Genomic DNA, 26986 nt, shown 5'->3' on the forward strand with positions numbered 1-26986 from the left:
AAAGAAATCAGATAGCTGCAGTGACCTCATTGCTTGAGTTAAGTTGTTGTCAGCTACAGCAGCCACTCCTCCACTTCCTCTCCCACAGTCACGTAAACTTCTGCACAGGGCTACAGGAATTTTTTGTGAACTGCATCTGTAGAGACCCACTGTGGAGTCTGCAGTGGGGTGAATCTGTGTCCTGTCCCTGCAAGTGCCAGTCCTGAGCTGCCTGTTCTTAATTCAGTAGTTTCATTTCACAATGGTTTTAACCGCAAGGAAGACCTGGGTATTTCTTGCTCGAGTTTCACTGAAATCTTTCTCTTTCCAGCAGCTGCCTGTAGGTAAGAGTGTGGAAATGCTCCAGCACTGACAGTCTGACACTGCAGACCTTTCAGCAGGCTCAAGAAGTTCTGGTCCTTCCCAGAGATACAGTTGCACTGTTGCTAATACCTTTGGTATGCCTGTGGTTTGCATTCCCTCTGGGGCATTCCTCAGCTCTCTTGATTTTTATCCTATGCTGGGACGCAGTGGATTTGGTTCTTGCTGCATGGAGCAGTTTCCAGGACTTAGAGCATTCTCACAAATGGGTTGCATGTGTTTGCTGGTTCTGCATTCTTGGAGATGACAAACTCCAGAATGGATTCTTCTTGCATAGGACCATGTAATGTTTTCCACATTGAATAAAATAATTTTGTTTTCCAAGAATTGTTTGTTCTAGAAAATAGAATTGGTAGCACGGCCTCACTTGGAAACCTTTGCTTGCTTTGATGGAGCCACCTGTCGTTGATACCAAGCATCTTCTGCTGTACTCACAGCACTGCTGTGTGATGCATTTGGGTCATGCAGGCAGGGCTGTGCATGGAGCTTCTCCTCACCTGCAAACAGCATCACCATTGTCAACACCTGTGTGGTGAAAAAAAGGATATATTTTAATGCATGAGATGAAGACTATTTCTGCAGTGCTTGTGATGTATGTACTTGGGAAGAAAGCAAGTCTGCGTTCAGATCTCAGTGCTGAGAAACTATCATTTTAACTTCTTGCTGAAGTTCCATGTACCCAGCAGGAACCATGAATGCCAGCTCCTTAGCACAAGTAGTTTCCTTTCCTCTTTTTGCCTGGTGTAGACACTGAGTCAAATTTGTATTCCAGTAGTATTACATTTATTTCATCTCTATGCGACAGGAAAGTTCATCCACATTTTAAAAATACTTGAATAGTTATTTTTGGTTGGTTTTGGTTATTTTTTTTTAAGTAGTAGTTCGGCTTAGAGTAGATTGCCCTTATTAATTGTATTCTTCCAGGGAGAGAAGAAAATCAGAAATAATGAAACAGCTTTAGCGAGGGAAGTGGCCAGTGGTGTCACTAACCTTGTGATTTCAAGTATGGATATTGTCTTACAATGTGAAATGAATTATGTTTAACATTCACAGCAGTGGCAGGCTGTTAATGAGGCACAACATAATTGATTATTTCTGTAATGAACATTCTACCAAAAATATTTGGGGGAAGAACTGTCGGTCAGCCGTTTAAAGAATTCCTTTAAGCACAATTTTGCATGTGATTTGAGATAGAGAACTGTGCTTAACTTTGGGAAGGATAAAGGTTCCATCCTGCCATAGGCTGAAATAAACACTCCTCGTTCTGATTTCTGCTTTAAACCATGTTTTAGAGCTCCTGTTAATAATGCTACTGCACATCTGGCGTTTTCCCATGTCAAGATTCAGCTATTGCCCACATATTTCTCCATGAAACTACTCCTACGTTTGGGTGGGTACTTCTAAATCAGTTCTCAATCTACTGAACCTACTGGAAAGATCTAGTCTTCAAAGCATGCAGAGGGTGAGTCTGGGGACCTCCCAGCAGGGTGTGATGGTCCCACTTACCTCAACTCAACATGCTGATTGCTCTGCAGAGCAGGAAGCTGTTTCTATACTGCAGAGCAAGCAAAGGACAGAAGCAAAGGACAGAAGCCCACCAGGGTTGGCTTCATCACTGCCTCTGTGTACCCCCATTAGCCCGGTCTGTGGGCAGCATGAAAGAGGATTTCTGCAGAATCAGATTTCTCAAGGAAGTGCTCTACGTAGCAGCCACTCTCACTCACAAATGCTGCACTTTTAATGCAGATGTGCGCAGCAGAGGCGTTGCTACTATACTGAAAAAAAATTGTTCTGGCTAGATGTTTTTGCCATTGAAATGGTCCACAACCAAAACCCTGGGGGGGAAAATGAGCTTATAATTTTCTATTTCAAACCACGTAATCACCAGGGAAATTAGCATGATTCATTTATTTTGGAATGTGTGGATTAACTAGCAATTAAAGCCTTACAGTATTTTTGTTTATGGAACAACAAAGGCTGATTGGAAGCCTTTACTTCAGTTGCAGCTCATTGGACTGCCTTCATACCTGGTGCAGATAGATAAACTCTCTGAAAGCAGATGAAGTACCTGTGTGTAGTGAACGTAGCCCACTTAGGTCAGAAATGTGATGGGTGTTCGCAGAAGGAACTTTCATTCATTCACAGCACCTGTCTCCATTGCATTCAGCCCAATCAAGCTATTGCATTGAAATTAAATGATTTTTGGTGGTAATGATATGAGAATAAAAGCAAGACCGGAGGGAGGGAGATATCTGCATGGCAGCAGAGGCATGCAGTGAGGATGAGCCACATAAGGGGCCTTTGAACTGTTCTGCAGAAATGACTGCATGCACCAGATGAACATGGAACTGTTTGCCTTGTCCAAAGTACGTCCCTCCACTGTAGAATCTAGGTTGTCTCTTTGTAGCGTAGCTGTATTGTAGCATGGCCTCTCCCTGGCTCCGAGGCCAGTTTGCAGGTCTCCCTGAGGGCTGATACTGACATCCCCCACGGGCCTGGCTGTACTCCCTGCCTCACAAGCGTTTGGGGTCTGCCCAAGCAGTGCGGGAGGCTGGTGGAGTGCTGTGGGAGAGGAGGGATGGCATCATGCAGAAGCAGGATAAGGTCAGCACCTGGAAGCAGGCTCCAGGTATCAGGCTGGGGCTGTGCAGGGAAGCAGCTGTTGGGGAAGGTGGGGTTGTGTGCGGCTGCTGAGAAATAGCAGGTGAACGAGTGGCGTGCTGCCCTGCTGCTTCCTACTTTGAGGTCCGCAGTGGTCCCTACAGCTCGTGTGACGTTTAGTGCAGCTTCTAAGTCCCTGTATTTATTTCTGGTATCGTTACATTAATTGTCATTCACTACACAGCTGTTATTTTCTGATGAAATGCATGCAGTAAAATAAGGTATATAGTATAAGTGCACTATGTGCATATTACACATGTAGTATAATATACATAATCTGCAATGTATTTTATTAAAAACATGCTGTTTTTACATTGCAGGATGTGCAGTGTTCATATTGAAGCATTGGGTTTTGGAGGAATGAAGGTGTCAAAGTGTGCCTAGGCAGTCACCATTGAAAGTGGCTCACAGGGAAGCTGCTGACCATGTATGGCAGTTGTCTCAGTCACGTGGAAAGAGCAGCTGTGCTAAAACAGACCTGGGCCAAGCTTGTGTACCAGGTAGCTGCTAGGAAGTGTGGTCAGTTAGTTTCTCAGGCTGAGCTGCTATGTCCATGTGAGGCCTGGACCATGCCTGGGGGAGCAGTGGAAGGCTAGAGGTTATAGAAATATCACACAGCTTTGTAGAGGTGGCTGGTTTCTGCTTCACGAAAGTCACCAAAGCTCTGGGTGGCATCTCCATGGCAGAAGTTTCCCATCCTTAGTGTGGTAACATTCTCCTGTGTTTGAGAGCGTATTTTCACAGAGTCCGTAGTAGGATCAGTGGTAAAGATGCAGCGGCCATGGTCCCAGAGAGTCCGCTTTGAGCGTCCCAAAAGGCAGCAGGGCTTCTGCCCTGATTGCCTGAAGGTGCTGTCCCCAGTGTCAGCTCTTGTGGCCAAGCTCTTGTCAAGCCACGGGGACCAACTCGGTGCTAGCAGGCAGCTGGAGGACAGGGCAGGGTGTTTGCAGCCTGCCTGTGGCACCTGGGCAGAGCCCTGCTGGGGAGGGGAGCACAGCTAAGAGCTGCTCCCTCAGCCAGTACTGCTCCTGCTGCTGGGAACAAGTGCTTCATCTGATTCCTCTAAATACCTCATTGCCTCTAATGATAAATGGCATTGACACAGCGGTTCCCCGGTCCTGAACCAAGCTGCGTGCAGCTGTTGCATTTCCTGTTTATGCTCGCTTGCTGAATTAGTCAGATTTTATCTGAACAGCTTCGCTCTGGTTTTTAACCAACTTCCTAACATTTTTATACTTGGAGGGGAAGGATTTAAAAGAGCCGTGTTTCTATGAGTCCAGCCTCGGGTGGCTGGCTCTGAGATTCTCCAGCACGCAGGTTCCCTTGCTGCTGTCCCCAGTCAGGGCTGGGCTGCTCACCTCCAGCCCTTTCCTCCTGTCCTGCAGAAACAATACTTATACTCTCTTGCCCAGTCAGGACTTGTCAAACATTCAGTTAAATTAGCAAAGAAAAGATTTAAAAACAGGAGAGGATAGCAGTGTTTCCAGGACACACTGGATTTCTCACTTTGATCAAAGTGTGTTGTTGTTTCCTGGTTTTTCTGTTTTGTTTTGTTGTTGTTCTTTTTTTTTTTTTTTCAGAGAGCATTGGAACAAACCGTTTATTTTTCTGGGTTAGTGGGTGAGACCCCACACAAACTGTTCCTGAACTCCTGCCTGCTTTCCTTGTCCAGGAACAGCCTACTTTCCTCGTCTATATTTAGCCTTCTCATAAGCATGGACAGTTCCTAAAAAACAGCATCTTTTCCTTTATGCAGCCAAGTCTGCCAGACACAACTCCAGGGAAAGCAGTTTCATTTATCACGCTGTTTCTGCAGTCTTATTGTTTTTGGAGGTGTTTCAAAAGGCAAGCACACAGAAAGCAGTAGCCATTTCAGTCCCAATCGAGTTCTCTAATATTAGCTGAAAGATGAGTTTTACAACATGTCAGACCTGAAATTATTGAACTGATGGCTGTAATTTAAATAAAAAATACTGTGGGCTTAGTTTATGAGAAAAAACTAGGTGAGATTTAAATGAGAAACAAGTATAGATGAAATTTTGAACTTTTTTTTCTGATGCAAATTTTCTTGCTCCATCTTGATTCACACAGGCAGATAGTGACAGGGCAGGAATGACTGGCTTTAAATGAAAAGAGAGGAGATTTAGGTTAGACTTGCTTGGACTTGTTCATCTGTGTCCCCAGCAAGCTTTGAGACAATGATGTAGAAGAATAATCTCTCACAGATGTTAGGAGGAAATTCTTAGAGTGGTAAGGCACTGGAACAGTTGGCCAGAGAAGCTGTGGATGCCCCATCCCTGGAGCTGCTCAAGGCATGGAGCCCTGGGCTGTCTGTGTTGGTTGATGGTAGGGGCTGGGCTGAATGGGCTTTAAGGCCCCTTACAGCCAAGTCATGCTGTAATTTGCTGACAGTGAACGCCAGTCCCCAGGCACAGTGCAGTGCTGATGTCACAGTGCTGGTCCCAACATGGCACCACTGCCATCACTTGGAGAGGAAATAGGCGCATTGCCAGCAGAGCTTTCCATGTGAAGGCTGCCTGCCTCTGCGTGTGTAATTAAGCAGGTCTTTTCCCAAGTGAATGAATACCTGCCTGATTATGAGAAATCTAACACAGAAATTAGCTAATAATACTGAGGTGAGCAGAAAAACAGCCAGTGTTCTGTGTGTGAGTATCTGCTGCCAGAAAAAATAGCAGATCTTTCTCATTAGCTCTCTGGGCTTGTGGGGCTTTCTCAATAGAAAAGTCACCTGCAGAGGGAAAGCCTGCCTTCCTTCTGGCTTTGGGAAAACAGCCATCACCTCGCAGCATGTCGGCACCTGCCTACTTCTGGCTGCCTGGCCCCGTAGCATGTGAGCTCCCAGCCCTTCCTCTCTAGCACACCCCGAGTCTCGCCTCGCCGCTGTCCGAGACCTTCATCTCTGCCCACTGCTTCACCAGCAGTTAGCTCTGTGTGCCTGGCTTCTTTGCTGTGAGCAGCAGTCATTGCCCAGGCCTCCAGCATATAGAATGTACAGAGGATCAAGAGAGAACCTGGCATCCATCCACGTACAACCTTGGGCACCACAACAAGCTTCGCGCAAAAGAATGAAAATTTAAAAAAAAAAAAAAAAAAGCAACAAGAAAAACAACAAAAAGAATTGTTTTATTCATAGGTTTGAACAAATAACGTGTCAGCAAATAGTTGCGTAACTCAGCTGTTTTATGGTATTCATACTGCTGCGAGGATATTGTGCAAGAAAGCTGTGTGAAGTTGTGCCTGTGCTGGGCAGAGCGAAGCTGAAGGCCCCAGGGCAAGGCAGCACGTATGCCAGCAGCCATGCACTGCGGGTGAAGACAAGGTGCGTGAGAAAGGCCTGAATCACGTCTGCCAGGATGCTCCTGCTGCGTTTCTCATGGTGCAGCGGGGAGCCACTTTGGTTTGTACAGGGCTCAGAGTTATGGGATGGTTTTTCTTCACACGTACGTTTAGTGACGGGTAGAAACAATGAAGGTTTTGTTAATCATGGAAATGTTTGTGTAAGATGAGAAGCTATTTAATCTCTGTTTCTGTGTCTGCTCTATGACAAATGAAGCTGAAGTTTCCTGGCTGCTTCTGGAGGGAAGGGACCCAAGATTCCCATGGTTTAGGTAACTGGGGGTTCTCAATGTGCAGAACTGAACCAAATGATTATAGCTGAATTAAGTGGACACCTTGTTCCCAAAGGAACTTCTCGTGAGCAACCATTTTATTTGCAAGCGGAGCATTCCTTGGGGAAGATCTTCTGGCACAGCTATTGAGGAGCCTGTAGTCATCACAATGGTGACTGGAGCTGAGCTGTTGAGTGGACAGCCAGAACAAATCTGCTGCAGCAGGGCACTGAGGAATGCATCCACAGGCAGTCTGCTAGATTGGGGTAGATAATGCTGACTTGGTAGCTTTAGTGGTAACTTGTTATGTATAGATATACACCTGTTGATCTATCTGCTTGTTATCTTCCCTGATAGCACTTAGATAGAGGAATATTTTTCTCAGTCATATATGTCATACATCCATGCTAGAGGGGAGCATGCGTCACAAATTGTTGCAGTGCTTTGTTTACAAGAATTGTTTTCTTTTGTCTTAAGTGTGCTTTCATTTTATTGTAATACAGATTGAATTGTGAATAGGTTTTCAGGGAGCTAAAATAAGGCTCAGTCTGGGGCTTTCAGACTTCAGCTGGGAAATGCAATTGTCTTTCTTTGTTCATGAGTAAGAATAAAGTGACAGGGTTACGTGCGAATCATTTCAAAGTTGTCCCTGTTGTTTGTTGCAGGGCGGTTATTCTGGTATCTGGAGGTTAGATCTTCTTGTATACTCATGTCATTTGAATTTGCTGCTTCTTAGAAGGTGCCATCCTGGTTGTGTGTGCTGTTGACTAACTCTTGGCATGCAAAAGTAATGAACAGTAAAAAAAAAAATGGCTTCGGTATTATGTGGAGGAAATTGAAAAGTGCTAACACTCTCTTTGTCCCGTGTGAAATTTAACTGTAGTCTCAGGTGCACCTTACTTTACAAGGAGGAAGAAGAGAAGCAGGAGCCAGTTGGGACAGGCAGCCAGAGAAGAGAGGCAGTAGCACCTGCTTAACTGGGGCTAGCCTCAAGTGGAATGTGCTACAGGAGCAACCCAGCTCTGCAAGGAAACTTCTTGCCAGCACCAACACAACAGCTGCCTGCTTGATGGAGCATGGAGGACAGTACGGATCTTCTCTTCCCATTATTTCAGTGAAGAGAATAAGTCACATGGGGAAGCAGTTAAGAGAGCTGGGATTGCTTGGTCTCGAGGATGCTTGGGGGGGATCCATACAGTTCTCTACAACTACCTGAAAGGAGGTTGGTGTCAAGGTGGGGGTCAGCCTCTTCTCCCAGGATGAGAAAGTGCCCTCAAGCCAGGGGAGATTCAGGTTAGATGTTAGGAACAATTTCTTCTCCGAAAGTGTGCTCAGGTGCTGGAATGGGCTGCCCAGGGAAGGTGGTGCAGTCACCGACCTTGGAGGTGTTCAAGAAACGTTCGAATGTGGTACTAAGGGACGTGGTTTAGTGGGCAGCATTGGTAGTAGGTGGATGGTTGCACTGGATGATCCTGGAGGTCTTTTCCAATTTTTGTGGTTTTGTGATTCTGCAATTCTAGACCATTGTTTAATAAGTCCAATAGTAGCACAAATCCTTTGTAATTTCAAATATGAAGCCTCCACCAGGAGAACGTAAACTGAGGATCTCAAAAGATAAGCAGGGTTTTCATAGACATCGATTTTTAAAAAATAATTATTTTTGTAAAGGGAAAAAAATATATATCTTCCTCTGTGACCTAGGAGTGATTGGAGACTTCCTGTGAAGCAGCAAACCACAGATGGTAGAAAAGATTTGAATAACCATATCATAGAAGAAACGTGTAAGCTTTTTCTAAAAAAAGATGGCAAGGAAAAATCTACCAAAGATGTAACTTAAAAAAAAAAAAAAAAAAAAAATTAAAGCCTTTAATCATTCCTAGAAATGAGATCCCAGTTGTAACGTTTAATTCATAAAGCTGCCAAAGACTCCTATGCCTGTGGAAGTCAGACTGGCATCCATGATTAATACTAACTACAGGTGTGTGTCTGAGTTTCCGAATAACCAGCCATAGGGGAGGTCTCAGAAATTACTTAACCCTGCCCAAGTGGGCTTTCTCAAGAGACCCCCTGCGAATAGATAACAAGAAGAAAATTGTAATTTTACAGCAGTTCAACAGATAATGTCAAATGCCTCTTGGGGCACCTTTCGCTTTAGCAGAGGAAAAGCATTAGACGTGACTGAAAGGCCTTCTCTGTGTTACAGAACTGAAGTGACTCAAAGCCACCCAGTGAGTTGGTGCCAAAGGAATAACCCACAGCTTCTGTGTTTGCTTGTCCCGGGCAACTTCAACTGGGGAAAAAAAGCAGAGAAGAGATGACCATCAACGCTTACTTTCTCTTTCCTAAGGCTCACTGGAAGACTCAGCAGCAGCAAGAGGTTTAGGAGATAATTGAGCTCAGGAGCTCAACGAGCTGTGCAGAAGGACCTAGCTCTGTCAGAGTGCTGGGAGCCCGCCTGGGCCTGGCTCCAAGCAATTGACCCTTCTTCTGCGGGAGAGTGAGAGCCAGAGAGTGTGGTTATCCTCTTGTTAGGAAGGAACAGCATTCCATCAATGAGAGGAAGAGACACTGCTCTAAGGTTGCAGTAGCACAACTAGACTGAGGGTTAAATCCTGTCCCGTATGACTTTTGTAAACATGTATCCACACTGTCTCCTTTGGAAGACTTTTGTTGTTTGTTTGTTTGTTTGTTTGTTTTAACCTTTATGGATCTTATTTGTTCTTTATGATAAATGGGTGAAACAAGGTATTTTTCCTTTTCGTATAGCAAATCTATAGGCTAGTTCTTTAAGAAATATAGCAAGCACCTCCACTCCCCAGTCCATCCAAGTGGTACCCCAACATCCAGTGGTACCGAAAGGATAACAGGAGAGCTGCACAGACCTGGTAGGGTGCTGTACCGAAGCGAGGGAAGGAGAAACACCATGCAGTGTATGCTGGTGACACACAGGGAGATGCTGAGCTACATGGTTATGGCCCTGGGCTTGCTACCTGGTTGCTGCCGGAGATCTCACTATGCACTGGACAACATCTCTAAATAGCAGTATAACTCTAATCAGCTGAGCCTTTTGGTACTGCAGAGAAGATTGTTTGGTAATGCAATGGCAACAAAGACAAGCTAGGTTTGCAGAAAGTGCTATGGAGCAGAAGTAGGAAGAGACACCCAAAGACTGCAGCCTCCACTGTGGAAGGCTCTGGGAGGGAAGAAGTCCTGATTCAGAGCATATTGTGCATGGCCATCCTCAAACATCAGCTGTGTATCGTTCTCATATAAACCACTTGTGTTGAGAAATCAAATGGACGTAATCAAACAGCTGGAGCGCCAGAAAGGTTGAGGGAGATGGGCTTGTTTAGCTTTGAGAAGAGAAGGCTCCAGGGAAAGCAACAACTTTTCTTTGGGGCTGTCTTTAGGCATAGCAAGGATAAGATTAGGGGTAATCAGCATGGCTTCACCAAGGGGAAGTCATACTTAACCAGCCCGGTAGCCTTTTATGAAGATATGATGAATAGATGATGGTAAAACAGTTGATGTGGTCTATCTTGATTTTAGTAAAGCCTTTGACACTGTCTGCCATAGCATCCTCGCAGCTAAACTGAGGAATTGTGGTCTAGATGTTCGGGTAGTGAGGTGGACTGTGAACTGGCTTAAGGAAAGAAGCTAGAGAATTGTGGTCAGTGGGACAGTCTAGTTGGAGGCCTGTGTCTAGTGGAGTCCCTCAGGGGACTGTAGTACTGGGAAAGTACTGGGACCAGTACTTTTCATTATATTCACCAACGACTTGGATGAGGGAATAGAGTGCTGTCAGCAAGTTTGCTGATGACACAAACCTGGGAGAAGTGCCAGAAGGCAGTGCTGCTATCCAGCGAGACCTAGACAGGCTGGAGAGTTGAGTGGGGAGAAATCTACTGAAATATAACATGTGTGGATTCTTGCATGTGGGCAAGAATAACCCCAGGTACCAGTATAGGCTGAGGACTGACCTGTTGGAGAGCAGTGCAGGGGAAAGGGGCCTGGGGGTCCTGATGGACAGTGGGATGACCATGAGTCTACATAGTGTCCTTGTGGCCAAGAAGGCCAATGGTATTTTGGAGTGCATTAGAAGGTCTGTGATTAGTAGGTCAAGATTGGTTCTCCTCCCTCTCTGTTCTGCCCTGGTAAGACTGCATCTGGAGTATTGTGTCCAGTTCTGGGCCCCTCAGTTCAAGAAGAACAGGGAACTGCTTGAGAGAGTCCAGTGCAGAGCCACAAAGATAACTAAGGGAGTGCAGCATCTCCCTTCTAAGGAAAAGCTGAGGGAGCTGGGTCTCCTTAGCCTGGGGGAGACAGAGGGGTGACTTCATTAGTGTTTATAAATATGTTAAAAGGTGAGTGTCAGGAGGATGGAGCCAGGCTCTTGCCAGTGACATCCAGTGAAGGGACAAGGTGCAACGGGAGCAAGCTGGAACATAGGAGGTTCCACATAAATATGAGAAAAACCTTTCTCACAGTAAGGGTAACAGAATATTGGAACAGGCTGCCCAGAGAGGCTGTGGGGTCTCCTTCTCTGGGAACATTCAAAACCCACCTGGACACGTTCCTGTGTGACCTGATCTAGGTGCTCCTGCTCCAGCAGGGGGATTGGGCTTGGTGATATTTTGAGGTCCCTTCCAATCGCTGACATTCTGTGATTCTGTGAAACCTTATTGTGGCCTTCCAGTACTTGAATGGAAGTTTATAAACAGGAAGGGGTGTGACTTTTTATATGATTTAACAGTGAGAAAGGACAAAGGGAAATGGCTTTAAAATAAAAGGGAAAAATTAGGCTAAATGTTAGGGAAAAAGTCTTTACTCAGAGGGTGATTAGTCACTGAAACAGGCTACCCAGAGAAGCTGGGGATGCCCCATCTCTGGAGTTGCTCAAGGCCAGATTAGAGGAGGCTCTGGGCAGCCTGATCTGGTGGTTGGCAGCCACCAGTCTATGACAGAGGGGTTGGACAAGGTGATCTCTAAGGTCCCTTCCAACCTAAGCCATTCTGTGATTCTGAGATCATTGGGTGAAGTACTTCACAGCACTATATGTGCAACTTCTGTCCATTTTCACTGAGCAGGAAACAAGCCCCTTGATTTTTTAGAGAGGAGGCTGTATGGAGCTTGAAAACCAGACTGTAAGGGGTGGCAGGCACTTCTACATCATGTTTCAGAAAAGCACAAGCAACTCACTTTACTCCGTTTCGGTGTCATGATGCACTTTCACAGAAAGAGGAGCTCTTTTTTGTGAGAAGAGCAGGGGAAGATGCTTGTGGCCCAGCCTGGCTCATGAGGCTGCAATTTATACTGTTAAATGATCAGCTGGGAGAGGCCAGGGAAGTGTGAGTAGCATGGGCAGAGCTGGGAAAGAAAAGCAAATTGACAGTGCTTGTGAAAATGTTGCTAAGAATGAAGAAATGCAGGGCCAGAAGTAATGCTGAAAGGACTGCCAAGAACGTTTCAGGTGACAGTTTGGATTTTGGTGGGGCTGCCAGCATCTCCACATCTGTGCATGCTCTGCTGTTCTTCTTCCTGCCTAAAAGCTTGAATTCACCATTCTGTTTTATTTTAAAAAGTAATAATTAAAAAAAAGAAGCTCCTGTGTTTCACTACAGACAGCTGAGGATTGTGCAGCTCCTGAAGGAAGTATTTGAAAAAGACTTGGGGTTGATGGATTCCCTGCAGAGGGAACAGCAGTGGACAGAGTGCAGGCATCTGAAAGGCAAAGTCTGTGCAGAGCTGTGAGTGTGTACAAGGATATGTGACAGGGCCTGACGTGTATTGTTCACATAAGGAGCTGCTTCAAATGAGGTCTGTCTTCTTTGATTCATATGCTGGGAGAAGTAGCCTAAGATACCAAAGCTTGCTATAGAGCTGGTTTTATTTTGGCTTAAAACAAACCTACGCATAGTTTTTTTTTAATAGATATTTTAAATGCACTGTGATTATGGAGCACTATCTTTTTTAGCCAGTCTAACCTGAAGAGCTTCAGAAAATTTATAAGAAATAATAATTGGAGAAATACCTGTTTCTGTTCTTGTTTTGTTTTGTTTTGTTTGAAGCCTCAGCAAAATAAAGAGGTTGTCTTCTGTTGAAGTTCTTTCTGTGTGACTCAGAATTAATGCCTGCTAAAATAATCGTGCTTTGTCACAGATTAGGCTAGAATTGTAAAATTGAAATAAAAAGCCAAGTGAATGATTCACTACTGAAGGTGCTGAAAAACCGTTCCTGAGTAGAAATAGTCTAGACACCAAGTAATTAAGTTACGATGACAGATGATAGTTTAATAAGATGATCTGCCTGAGACTGCTCGGTAGGCTGGCAATCTTGAGCACTCCTAACAGCATTGGCTGGCACATCTGGTGGGAGGTGGCAGTGGGGATTTGAAATGAGATTTCTGTCTGACAGCTGGCAGCTGTGAAAGAGGACTGCACAGTTTGCCTTTTGAGCATTGTAGAAAGTTGTGCTGTCTGTATGTGTTAGGCAGTTTCTTCACATTACGTATCTGTTCTGGGTTTCAATATGTACTTTATTTTCATCTCTTTTATAACCAAACTTGTAATCTAAACCAATTCTGCAAGTACTGAACACTTTACAATCTGATTGTTGGTGCCTGAAAGTTGTTGTATTGATGAAAGAAACACAGTGCAGTTTGAGGATTTATCTCAGAAATAGTGAGTTCCCATGTAAACAAACTTTTCCACTGAACTGGGGTGATTTTCACTGGAGAAAATTAAAGTGCAGCTTTTGGCCTTTGGGCAGACAGGAGTGTTTCTCCAATGTACTAACGTATTTGCCAATGTGTTTGCCAGAGGCAATGAAGACACTAGACAGTAGCAAGCATTAACTATTTGATATCTAGGCCAATGCATACGATGAGATGAGAGTCAAAAGTACCCCAGAGTCAGCATGCAATTCACGCTCTGTTGAGAGTTTCCTTTTTGGCATAAGATGGATCATAGAGCACAGGTGACAGGGCAAGAGGGAGAAACTTGATGTCACAAAGCAGCCCTGACCCCATAATATTTCCTCTTTGGGAAGAATCCAATATTTTAAAAATAAACAAAGCTATTAAGTTTGGAGTCTCATGTTCTCTTCGTCTGTCTTTATAAAGCAGCACGTGTTTTGGCAGAAGCCAGTTTGCTGTAGGACCTGTGCAGAGGAACAAGTTGGGAGGCATGCCAGGAGGTCACTGTGCTTGTATTAAGCTAGCACAGCAGCTGCACTTGCAGCATCTCAGGAAATAAAACTCGTGCTAAAGAGCCAGTTCAGTTCTAGAGCAGAAGAAGTTCTGTTTCCCATCAGAACACAAACCAAAAAAGGGCAGGTTGCAGCAGAGGCAGCTTTATGGCCCGTAAATCAAAACTAAGTGTGGTCTGGGGTTTGTAGATGCTCTGCTGTCCAGTCAAAGAAAGATGGGAAAGAAGAAAGTATCCACCTTATGCTAGAATACTACACTTCTGAGCTTTGGTTTTACAGGAGAATTTATTTAGGTTATCCTATTGCCTCTCTTGATCTGAACTTAGTAGACATAAGCATACAACCTTGAACATGAAGACAAAACATTGCAGCCAGTAGAGAACCTCTCTATTAAATACAGAAAAATTGTTACTGATTTTCATGAGCTATATTAATTTGATAGTTGGACTTACTATCTGACATCTATAACAAACCATAGTGTTAAAATTCATCAGTACAGTCTCATATATGCCAGTATGTAACAGCAGGTGCTGCTGTAATTTAGTGAAACATTCCTATTTAGTGCATCAGTTGAAATCAGTGTTAATGTTTAATTTGTGAGTTAGTGCATCACCCACCAGTATAAGAGGAATGAGGCTGCAAACATAAGATATAAATACTGTGACTCTTGCTATTCAGTACATCCCATATGTTAGCTGTTGATAACATGATTTTTCTATAAATACAACAGTGCTCTTTGACCTTTAAAAGGATGAGAGGAAAATTGAGAAATTTACTGTGAAAAGTATCTTCTAGATGAAAAAAGTGAAAAGAATCTAAATTTAGAAATGGTCAAGGTGAAGGGTTATTAAAGATAAGTAGGTGCTTTTCTTAACATCGTCGTTTACCAAGATGAGTTCTTAGGACTCAGGTGAAACAGGAAATTCTGGTTAGGAACATGTATTTCTTAAAGAGAGGGATTTCACCTGACATGAGCAAAAATGTCTTGATTAAAATATTTTTGGATGAGATTTCAAGACCTCCCAAGCCTTTGAGAGTTGTCATCCAGATTCAAGTTTGTGGAGATACATGTCCTGTATCTGCTGAGCTCAGGTGACGTGGCACATACCTGCAGGTCAGCAGCATGCCTCTAGCAACCCTGACTTTGCGTATCTCTCTCCAAGGATCTTGGCTAAGTGGTGAAGCTTGTTATGTGATGACTGATTGCTGCTGCCCAAGCTAAGTAGCTTGCAGCTAACTCAGGTATCTTTATGTTATCTGCCATCATACTCCTAAATTGTGGGGGGAACATGTTTTGTGTTTGTGGGTTCTGGGAGTATGATTAGGGTTGACTGGCCAGACTCTGTGTGGGGACTATTTCTGCCATCTCATATTTTCTCTGTTCTGTGGTCCAACATGCAACAGTCACAGGTATCATCTGCATTACCACATAATCTGAGCTGCAAGTGCATGCTGATGTCTCATGTCCAGCATTTTGTTCACAAGGGGCCCAAGTCCTTTTCTGCAGAGCTGCTCTCAATAAGTTCTTCTCCTAGTCTGTATTCGTACCTGAGATTGCCTTGACCCAAGTGCAAACCCTCGTTCTTGGCCTTGTTGAACCTCATTCAGTTCACATGGGTCCACTTTTCAAGCTTGTCCAGGTTTCTCTGGATGGTGTCCCTTCCTTCTATCGTATCACTCAGCTTAGTGTCATCTGCAACGTTGCTGAGGGTACACTGTCTGTGTCATTGATAAAGATGCTGGAAGAGCACCAGGCCCTTGGAAGACACCCGTCGTGACCAGCTTCCAGCCAGACATAGGGCCATTGACAGTAACTTTAATTTCTTACAGAGGCAGAAGTTCATTCTCCTGAAGTCCCGACTCTGCTCTTTGCCAGGCCAGTATTCTTTGAGGTCATGAACTCAATCAGGGCATGGTCACTACAGCCCAGTCTGCCTCCAATCTTAACCTTTGCATTGGTAAGCACCATTAGCAGTCCAGTAACCAGGTCCAGTAACAGTTCTTCTCTGGTTGGCTGTCCAATATCTGACCAGGGGAAGTTACCCTCAGCAGACTCTAGGAGTCTTCCAGTTTGCTTGCAGCCTGACGTGTTGCTTTCCTAGACATGGGTGGTAGAAATCTCCCATGATGAGGAGAGCTTGCAAGTACAATGTCTCTTGTAGCTGAAGCAAGGCCTCATCAACAGGGTTCCCTCTTTGTCTGGTCCCTAAACCGGATCGTGGCTGTTTCTCAGATGATTAAGATATTTTTTCCCATTTGTTTGCAGGTAATAATATTAACTGAATCTGGAGGAGCTTACTTATGATCTTCTTGTTGCTGCTCTTTTTTAAAATTTTATTCACATAAGAGCAACAACATATTTGCTAAAATACCAGGCTCCTGAGCACATCGTCTTCCTCCTTTCTTTGTTTAAAGCCAGAAATTAAAGATGCTTCAGTCTTGCTGTTCTTAATGTCAATATACACAAGATGTTAGCAGCTTCTCTTAGTCTGAATGTTTACTAGTGGCATACAGCTCTTTTTGTATAAGCCTTCAGTGCATGTTGACAGCATCCTGTTGTCTGTGTAATTCATCCTTTTCTCCAGTTCATAAATCCTTATGCAGGAATAAGAAGAATATTTCAGTAATGAGCCCCAGCGCCAGGTTGTTCTCCCGTTTGACTTGAGAATCCTATGTTAAAATCAGTCCTGCTTCTCTTCAGGAAGGGGCTATCTGTATGATCCTGGCAATATGAGAAATTTCAACATGACACGTTGTCTGTGATGAGTGGGAATGACGTTAGGTTATTCCAGAGAAGTCAGCTCACCATTCCATCTTCTCTGATTCACAGTCCCTCACAATTTGTCCTCCCAGAGAACTATCACAGCAAATGTTAATAAAATACTACTATTATTTGGCAACTGAGCTATTTGCCATGCTTATATATTTTTTTAACAAAATTTTTTACCAATTGTTTTACCAAAATTTAACAATACTAGACTGAAACTGAAAGCACCTTCACCAGGTTATGATCCTATCATGGTAGAGTCCCCAAAATGCTGACTTATCTTATTCTGATTGATTTATTTCACCCCATTTGCTATGTTACCTGCTGATATAAGAGCATGAAACAGCCTGTTTCATGCCAGGGGGAAAGTGTTCTTTTGCTTTGTCTTCTACCTTCAAAACAAAATTCACAAATATAATATGGAAATGCTAGTTGCAGGGACTTGTTTTTTACCACTATCCCATCTGGGTACAACTTTAATATAAGCATCAAATTAGCAAGTGTCTTATTCCCTTAAAATATCTCCTTAGCTTTTATAGCGCAGTTCAAGTATGTGCTGTATTTTTTCTTCCCATCTCCTACCATCCTCACCAGCCTGACAGTGTTTCCTTGGCCCTTTGGTGCCTGAACTTTCTCTTGCTGGTAGAAAATTACAGCTCAGCCTGTTTTCTTCTAATCATGGGAGTCAGGAAGAAACATCACATATCATGAGTAAGTGACATTTAGCACATCGAGTATAATCAGTTGCAGCTCTTCCTGAGCAGGCGCTGGTAGATTTAAGAAGTCAACACAGTAGGAAACATCTTACCCACAACAGTTTGCCTACTCAGAAGCAGCGAGTTGGACTTTATTTAATCTATATCTCCTTTAAAATAACGGTGTTAGTAAATGGGACGCTCATTTGCATCTCGTTTTCTGGAAAACCTTTTAGTGATTCTGCTCTGTGGCACTGTGGATCTGTGTATCTGGGGCTGCAAGGGTAGCATTATTACCTGCAACTCGCACATCTCCAAGGACATCCTGTGGGCTGTGCTGCCAGGAGACCCTCAGCCATTCCTCCTGCACCCTGCAGACACCAGTCGATTCCTATTTCTCTCTTTCTGGTGTCATCTGTGCTTGATGGTAGCAGCTCTTACAGCAGGTGCTCATTAAGAAAACACAAGCTCAGAGTTCCATTCACAGAGCATTTTTTGATCTGCATAACTCCTTGTGCTTAACATTTCCTGGGAAAGCAAATGAGACCATCAGTGAAATGGGCATATGTAAATTCATCCAGGAGACTTGGCTAAAGTACAAGTAATGGCTGACGAAGATGGGTCAGGAGGGGTTTGAGAGGTGGGTCTGGCAACTCCCATAGCAGCCTCATCTCCAAAAACATTGGGCTTCATGCTATGCTAAATTATACTTATTTCAGACAAAAAATAACAGCTTCAGAGCTTTTGCAATGCCATCTCATGTAGGTAGAAAATGAGAACAATTAAGGGAACAGGAAAAGACATCTTTGCTGCATTTTGAATTGCATGCTTCCATACAAACAGCACAGGTTCACAAGTGGCAGCAGAAGGAGCAGAAGGCATGAGAAAAGACAGGTGTGAATACTGAGGGCCAGAAGAGAAGCGTTTTTCCTTCCACTGACATCCACTGAGCTGTAATACAATGTTATTAATATGCTACTTTCTGTGACAGTTCCTTTGATATTGGGATCAGGCTGTATCTGTAGATCTGTATGTTTAATAGCAGAGTAAAAAAGTGCAGGCTTTAGAAGTCAGGGATAAGCTCTACTTTATTTGGACTCTCATTTAAGCTACTGCTGTGTTTTTCATTTTGTTTGAAGGCCAGATGAAGTAGAGAACTGAAGTCAATTTAAAATGCCAATTAGGGTGATCAATAATTAATATGCTTAAACTTCTATTTGTGGACAACGTGACAATGTTATTTCTCACTAGTCAGTAAGAAGACACTTTGTTGAACATATGTGAAGATCACTACTTATTTTTCAATAACTTGTGGAGTTCAAAACCTGAAGATACCATCAGGTTGCACTGAAAGTCCTGCATTGAAATCACAGGCAAGAGCAGTCATACTGCTGCTCCCTGACTGAGTCAAGTAATTCATTTTTTCACTGAAATGTACCTTGCTGGAAAGGTTCAGTGAATGATGTGGACCCAGCAGGAGGTGGGTAATATGCATTTCTCTGGACATTCAGTCCTAGGATTTGTTTATATTCATTTTGAACTCTTCACGCTGCTTTTTATTTGAATTCTTCTGTCTTCAGGTTCCCACCATCAGGACCAAGATTTCTGGCTAGCAGAGAGCTCACTAGTTTCTCCCTAAGAAGATACAGCTGCACTGGAATCAAACAAAAATGAGGGCTTCTCCAAATTTCCAATATTTATGTATAAAAAGGGGCTGACAGTACTAATGTAATTGAGTTCCACAATTATGCAACAGCCTGGCCACAGCAATGCACAGCTACTGCTCAGGCTGAACCTGCCTGTCCAGATTTACTTTACGGTCTTCACTGATTGTGTTTTGAGCTATCATCTCACATTTGATTCCATTACAAAAGATCTTCTTGGATGGAAGGGGGAATCTGAATTCCTCAGCATAACTACTCTTTTTTTCTTCTTTATTTACCTATGTCACATACAGGCTGTAGCAGCAGCAAAAATTTATATGCGTTTGTATAGTGGATGAAAAGTGCTGAAAAGCACAGGGAGATCAGTGGCAGTTTGTTGCAGATCCCCCTTAAAACATCTTGTAACGATTTTCCTTTCAGCAAGCTTACCAATGTAAAGAGGTCATTATCCGTTAAATAATTGATCTTGTTATTACGGAGCAAAAACAGAGGGTCTCCTTTGCTTTTTGTTTGTTGCCAGGACCTACTTTCTATAAAAGCATTAGCAAATGTTAATTGTACTCATCTACTTCACAATTTCATTGGCTGGATTATTTGCAATCTTGCTGGTTGTTTGCAGCATAAGAGAGACACTCGCCTTCATAATCTAATTCAGAATCTAAGAGCTGACACTGTGCTGTGCTGCTAAGAAGGATGCTTCTTAGATAATTATTATCAAAGCAAATCACTTATTTTTTATGAAAACCTTATCTGCTGTTGTCTCAGGAAGTGAGATATGCTTTACTAGAACTTGGTGTACACTTTTTCTCTCATTTCTGGTTTCTTCTTTAGTTGCTCTATAATTATACCAATGGCATCTCTTACTCTGTGTTATGTTTTCTTCCGAGTGTGTTACGTATGAAAGTAGAAACAAAATATGAGAACAGTGAAGAATAACCTGTAAATTATATCTTAAGCAATATAATATTATTAAATGTGTTTCACATACTTAACCTGTCACCAGCTTGGGGTCAGCTGCTCTTCTGTTTCTTTCTGGCTCCATTTCTGTTGTTGAACCTTACCCTTGGTCTCTATAGAGACAAAGATGGGTCAGGAGGGGTTTGAGAGGTGGGTCTGGCAACTCCCATAGCAGCCTCATCTCCAAACACATCGGGCTTCATGCTACTCTAAATTACACTTATTTCAGATAATAACAGCTTCAGAGCTTTTGCAATGCTATCTCACGTAGGTAGAAAATGAGAACAATTGAAGGAACAGGAAAGGAGACCTTGGCCTCTGTAACCAGTTGAACAAAGTATCCAGCAGTGGCAGCAAAGCATATCCAGGTGCCCCACACTGTGTGATGTGGGGGTAACGTTTAGAGATGCCACCCCTCCTGGTTCACCTCGCTGTTCCTGGCTGCTGTGGGGCAGTGCCCACATTGATCCAGGCCTTTTGGGAAGTCACTGCTTTAGCTGCGTCCTGGTGCAAAGTCCTTTGTTGTGACACTTTGGGGTGCGCGTTTCAAGGCTATCTGTTGAGCTAAAGCATAAAATAACGATGTAGAAAGTAGTTTCAGTATATATTTTAAGGGACTTTCTGAAAACAGGCTCTGAAATGCATTAGGCTTACAGTTAGCACAGTTTCCAGTCCTAGCCTTATGTGGTCAAGGATCTAGCCTTAGGGTCGCACTGTGTAACTCAATTGTATACCCAAGGGGATAAAAAAGCTGCAACCCAATCGATGTGAGTTCAGTGGCACTGACAGTAGGAGTTAAACTTATTACATTGATATGGGATTGCTTTCTTCCTAAAATGTTGAGCTCTGCTTGTTTTGATTTTCCTTAATGACCTGTTTCACCAATTTTGCCAGGAGAAGTGCATGTAAAATGTTCTTTTCCTCTTTGGTAGTGCTGCAGCACTCATAGCAATGCACGTGGGACAGTGGTAGTGCTGCTATTTAAGCGGTCCCGGGCTTCGGCTCCACCACAGATCCCAACACCACCTTTTAGGTTTTGTCCAGTGTCGAAGGAGAATTGCCTGCCTCGAGGAAGAGGCACTTGTCTTTCTGTCATAGGTGCAGCATCAGGCAAGTTACATTTGTGTTTTGAAGCTTAACTGTAGCATATGTACAGGGCTTATTTATACGAAAAACAAGTGTCTCTATCTTTAAGCTCATTTCAGCTGTTTGTCCATAAAGAGAGTGTACAGTCAGTGGGATTTCCATGTGGAACCTCCTCAGACCATTGCCAAGTGAATTATCAGCATATGGTAACATGTGAAATCCTCTGATTTCATTTTGAGTTGTTGAAGACACATTTTCACCACCTATTTCAGGAAAGTGGCTCTCCCTACACTTCCCAAGCAGACTGTGAATGACAGGAGAATCTGTGTTCCTGCAAGGTAATTCAGAGAACTTGAATGAGATCCCGGCTCTGAGTTACCTTCAGGGTTACCTTTGGAGCTATACAAGGCTCTTAAGAAAAATAATTCTTTATTGCATCTCTAATTCCCCAGTGCTGTAAATATTTCATGGCGCAGCATTCCCCCTTCTGAAGTTGAGCTACCCAGAAAGCATTGAAACCATTATCTAATAAGTAATGTAAAATATGACCTCTAGAGATTACAGAATGAAGTCCCAAATTTTAGCAAGGAACTTTTGAGCCAATTCACTGCAGATAGTTAACAGATAGGCTACCTTACCAAAATAGAATGTTTTCTACCATCTGTTTCTAGTACTTGGCTAAGACAGGATTGTATATGCAAACCAGAAACAAATCCTTCGTAAATACTATTAAGTGTAAATTGCAGTATTCTCTGTGTGTAGACGTAAGTGAGAATAATTTGAACAGGAGGAACTGGTGTTGCTCTTTTAAAAAGCAGTCACTTGTTTAATCTTCTATTAAACATTTTGACACTTTCACTATAGAAACAGCTGGTAATTTTTCAAGTACAAATTTGATACTTGCCTGAGAAATTCAGATTTGACTGTGAAATGGTACGTACAGAATAAATGAGATAGGAACAGTTGTGGTGGAAGCTATGTCCAGTGGTGAAATCTGATCCTCAGTCCAGCACGGTTGTTTTATTTTTCACACATATAATTTTTTTTTTGTGTGGTTCTTTTTTGTGTTTCCAAATGAAGTAGAAGGTAGTGAAGTGCAGAAGGATGGAAGTGACCCCTGATGCACCTTGTCCTGTTTTATATTCTGGCACAGCAGTGAATAACCTGTTAATGTGGAGTATTTTGCACCTCATTGCCGTCCATACTAAAAGTTTCTGTGTTCTCTAATTCTTCAGTAGATGTGTACTGTATTCACTATTATCTGTCCATTTCATTTATTTCACCCATTTTTCTCTTTGTAATTAATTTGCTTCCCTTTATCCTATGGTAATTCTGAACAAAGCCAAATCCAGTTGTTTTAATGATCAGTTTTTATTAGTTCTGCAGGCTAACTGCACTGCAGCAAGGTGTCATTTGAGCCCAGTGTTATTATACCTCTACCTAAATGATTAATTTAACCTTTTTACATATTGCAAGAATTAATAACGTAATAAATCAGCAGAGGTCTATTATATTAAGTGATGTATGTAACCCATCAGTGATTTTGTTTCAGCTGTACTGTGTTAGTTTTGTCACTGACTGATCTCAGCTGCTCCCATATGAGATTCAGAGAAGAGAGGAGAATGTGGGAAGGGGCCTAGACCTGAACAAATAAGTTTGGATTTTCCTAATAATGGCACTAAGGGGGGTTGTTTGCTGGTTTTAAATAAGTAAATATAAAAACCCCAGTATGCACTTAGTATTATACGGGCTGAAGTCTACTTGTTTCTCAGATCTCTACTGTGATGTGTGTTGTAGATGAAACCATGTGGTCTAATGGCTGTAGTGCAGAGTGCAGGATCAGGGCACAGAACAAACACTGAGTGAAAAAGCAGTCCTTCCCCCAAAATACAGCTTTCGTCAACTGTAGTAACTCCAGATCAGCAAACAGCTATACCAGCATGAGGGCAGAGCCTGAGGGTTTGTACACTTGGGCACTGGGACTCTTGGAGCGCTGTGAGCTTTTTGGGCTCAGCCATGTTCTGAGGCAGCCCCTTTGACCAGCCCTGAGGGAACTGTTTTGGCAAATGCAGGCTGGTCATCGAATAATACAAGTCAGCAGGTAGATCTAATAAATATATTGATTCTCACATGAATAAATACAAGGGCATTCCATGAGTCGCAGGGATACAGTTGAAAGGCCCGAGAGAAGACTCACTTCAGTCCCACTTGCCTGCAAAGCACAGGGCGAGCAGGTGGGAGGGATCCCAGCAGGCAAAGAGCAGGAGCGGCAGTACTGTTCCTGGTGCTTCTCCCATCCCGAGCAGGGCAAACTGAAAGCTTTAATTGGCTTGTGGTTCCAAAATGCTGCACAAACACCAGACGGTGGAAGCATTGCAGTGCTTCTGAAAGGCCCCAAGCCTGGCTGCCAGGAGGGTAGCAGGGTGGCTGCTGCCCGGGCACCGCAGGCTGAGAGCACACAGCAGGCCTGCCTCGCTCGCCTGGCACCGACCCCAGCAGGCTGGCAGTGGGTCACAGCAGCTCACCTGCCTTGCTGGGGGCTGTGGGGAGGGTTTTACTCATTCTGTTGGCGCGGCCATTCCTTACAGAGAGCCCTCATTCCAGGGTGTCTGTTGAGCCCATCTCTTCTTTGTTCACTGCACCCAGCTGCTACTAGCAGTGGCTCGTCCCACCAGAAGTGGTTTCTGCAAGGGACGGGGATTCAGGCCCTGCCTGTCTGCGTGTTTTGAGAGCTGTGGGCATCTTGAAGTTCTGTTTTTGAGGAGGGGGTGTAGTGAGGAAGAAACAACGGACTGGGCATGAGCACTGGGAGCCTGCAGGGGGTGGCTGGAGGACCCTCAGCATTGGTACGTTTCTTAAAGCACAGAGCAGAACAGAAGGGATGTGCAGGGTTTAGATTCCCCAAGCTGTGAGCAGCGGGAGAGCTAGTGGTAACTCCTCCAATTTGGAAATCCTCATGAAGGACAAGAAAGCCTTGAAAGGTGTCTGCTGTGAGAGGGGTCCAGCTTGCAGTCACCCAGCAGTGAAGGGCTCCCCTACCCTGTCATGTCTTCACAACACCTGGGTGGCAGCTGGAGAGTGTGGGGCACTCAGGGACACAGCTCCCAGGATGGATGTCTCCTATTGCTTTTCCTGGAGATAAAAAATGCAGATTTTTTTTTTCTTTCCCCCTGTTCTCCTTCCTTTCTCTTCACCTTTCTTCTCTACCTGTAGCACTGGGGTAACCCAGGTGAATGCTTCCAGGAACTGTCTGCCAAGAACTGAGAGGGCAGTAGGAAAATGGGAATCTGTGCTCCTTTAAGAGGAAATTAGAAAAGAAACAAACTGAAAATAGCGAGAAGAAAGGTAAAAGCTGTCAGGGCCGTGGCAGGAGCAACCCATGTGCTAAAGCAGGACTCAGCTCCAGGTCTGCTGTGCCCTGTGGTGAGTAAATGAGAACTCGAGGAAAAACCATGTGGGAGAAGATGTTGATAGAGATGCCAGTACGTATAGCAACTTACATTGCATTAAAAACAATAATGTAGATAAAGATTTTGTAAAGATTATTACGGTAATGTAATTAAAGACCTGCTGGTGTGTGTGCTCAGAACTTGAAAGGAATAGATTTCAAAGAAACAAAATGAGCTATAAGCAATATATGACATTTGTGGTTTTTTTCGTAATTGACTTCTGTTGGATGTTGAGACAAAAGAAAATTCAGATTGATTAAAAATTATCTGTTTTCTAGGCTTAAAAAAGCAACAACAACACAAAACACACCTTTGAAATGCACCTTTAGGACCTTCAGTCCTTCATTCCAGTATTTCATGCCTTTATTACTGAAAATGTGTAACTTTTTTCAGCCAAAATTTGCCTGGTATGATGTTCCACTAGTGGGACCATTGCCCTTAGTATCTTAGAATCATAGAATCATAGAATTGCTCAGGTTGGAAAAGACCTTAAAGATCATCAAGTGCAACCATGACCTAACCATCCTACCCTAACAGCCCTTTGCCAAACCATGTCCCTGAGCACCACATCCAAATGGTTTTTAAACACATCCAGGGATGGTGATTCAACCACCTCCCTGGAGAGCCTATTCCAGTGCTTAACAACCCTCTCTGTAAAGAAGTTTTTCCTGATAAAAAAACTTCTGCTAGGATGAACAGTCTGCTCTCACTAGTTTCTCTTTCCCCAAGTAAGTATTCACTTAGTGATCAAACGTGCCTTAACTTTCTCTTTCATAAGCTAAATAGAGCTCCTTGAGATTGTCACAGTGTGTTTTTTCATCCTTTAATCAATCTTACAACTTACAGCCATATCAAATTTATCAAGCTCTCTTTTGATGCGTGAACACCAATGCTGAACATATTTTGCTCTCAGTAGTGGCAGAAGATGTTGTGGTAATGTACCTTATTCAGGTTTCCCAATACACACCCAAAGAACTTTAGTCCCTGTATGGTTACTTCCAAGCCTGCAGTCAAGTCATCATCTGCCATGATGCTCTACTCAGCCTGTGTACTTTTTCCCTGCATGCCCAGGACTTGCTCTGTTCACCTCCCACCTGGCTGATCAGCTGATGCAGCAGTCAGGATTGCTGCTTTTCCTGTGTTAATTCTTCTCTTCTTATCATATAAATGATTCATCAAACAACTTTCCTTCAGTACTAATCACAGGTTGAATGAAGACAGTTAACGAAGAAAGTCCAGGTTTACCAACACTGCTGTGCTTGCAGATATTCTAATGCATATCAGAAAGATCATTCTGTAACATAAATACCAGTTTTACCCAGTGAAGAAAGGCCTTACTCTGTCAGCAATTTCTGAAGGCTCAGTTTCTTCCTTCTTGTATTGTGCAGTTGTCCAGAAATGACCTCACACAGCAGTGGATAGAGCTGCCTGAATAATGCGTCTGCACTTACTGTGTCATGGGAATTCCCAGCCATCTTCTTTATAAAAATCCCTTCCTCATGTTCTTGGCTTTAAGAGTGAGGAAGGAAGAGATGAGATTTTTTTTCCTTTGGGGGCTTTTTTTCTTTTTTTTGGCCAGTTTGTTTGTTTTCCTTTGTGGGAACAGAGTTTGGAGTTGGAGAGTCTAGGTTAAAAGGTAATTACTTTTATAGCAATTAAAACCCAAAACTCATTGAACCAATTTCTAATACAAACAGGATCAGCATTAGCTTTTAAAGGATTGCTATTATCATTTCAGGACTTCAATGTGATTTAAACTGTAATAGATATAGATTTCTATATTAGTGTTCTTGCTCCTTGTATTGCATTTCTGCTGCCATCTGCTATAACAGGAATGGCATTTTTCACTTTATTGACTGGACAGTGAATTGGAATACTACATTCCTGCACTCTTTGGATTGCGGAATGATTATAAGCTTACAGGGAGAAAGGGTTAGGACAATTCTGCTGCTGTGAGACTTGCATTTTTAAAGTAGCAGGTACTAATTATTAAATCAGTATAGATAAAAAGGACATTTGACTCACTCGTGGTAAAGTAGAAAGAATTTTACCCTCCAGAGCACAACAGATGACCCAATGTGCCACTTGCCTTCTTTCTGGCCCAGACAAGGTCTTGCTGCTGCTTGCTCAGGACCTACAAAAAAGAGCCCTTCCCTGTGTTGCTTGAGAGCACTCTGCATGCAGACTGCCTGCTGCCTCCTGCTCCAAGCCAGGTTTTCCACTGGTGCTACATGCCGCATTTGAAAAATGATTTGTAGCAGAATGCTATTTAAAATTAGAATATACTGAAATGAAGCTGCCTCTTGATTATGACTTTTCCTAGAAAAAGACGATTTTGCCTAGTGATAGAGAATGGTAATGAGCAGCACTTAATTAGCATAAATTAAGCTTAATGGGAACAAATTCTGCTACTGCCAAGTAGTTAAGAGTGCTTAAAGAAGTGAAATTCTGAAGGCTGATCTTACAATACCTGAAGATGTCTAGTAAATTTCAATATCTGTGCTCTCCAGAA

The 26986-nt window shown here is 43.2% G+C and overlaps 1 protein-coding gene across 1 annotated transcript in view; it reads left to right on the plus strand.

The window, feature by feature from the left end:
- The window catches only part of LOC306949634 (glypican-5-like), a gene marked incomplete at both ends in the record, with an annotated part of 362433 nt that overhangs the window by 308500 nt on the left and 26947 nt on the right, over positions 1-26986 (plus strand).

This window comes from Tetrao urogallus, assembly GCF_951394365.1.
Source record: "Tetrao urogallus genome assembly, chromosome: 9".
Lineage (NCBI taxonomy): Eukaryota > Metazoa > Chordata > Aves > Galliformes > Phasianidae > Tetrao > Tetrao urogallus.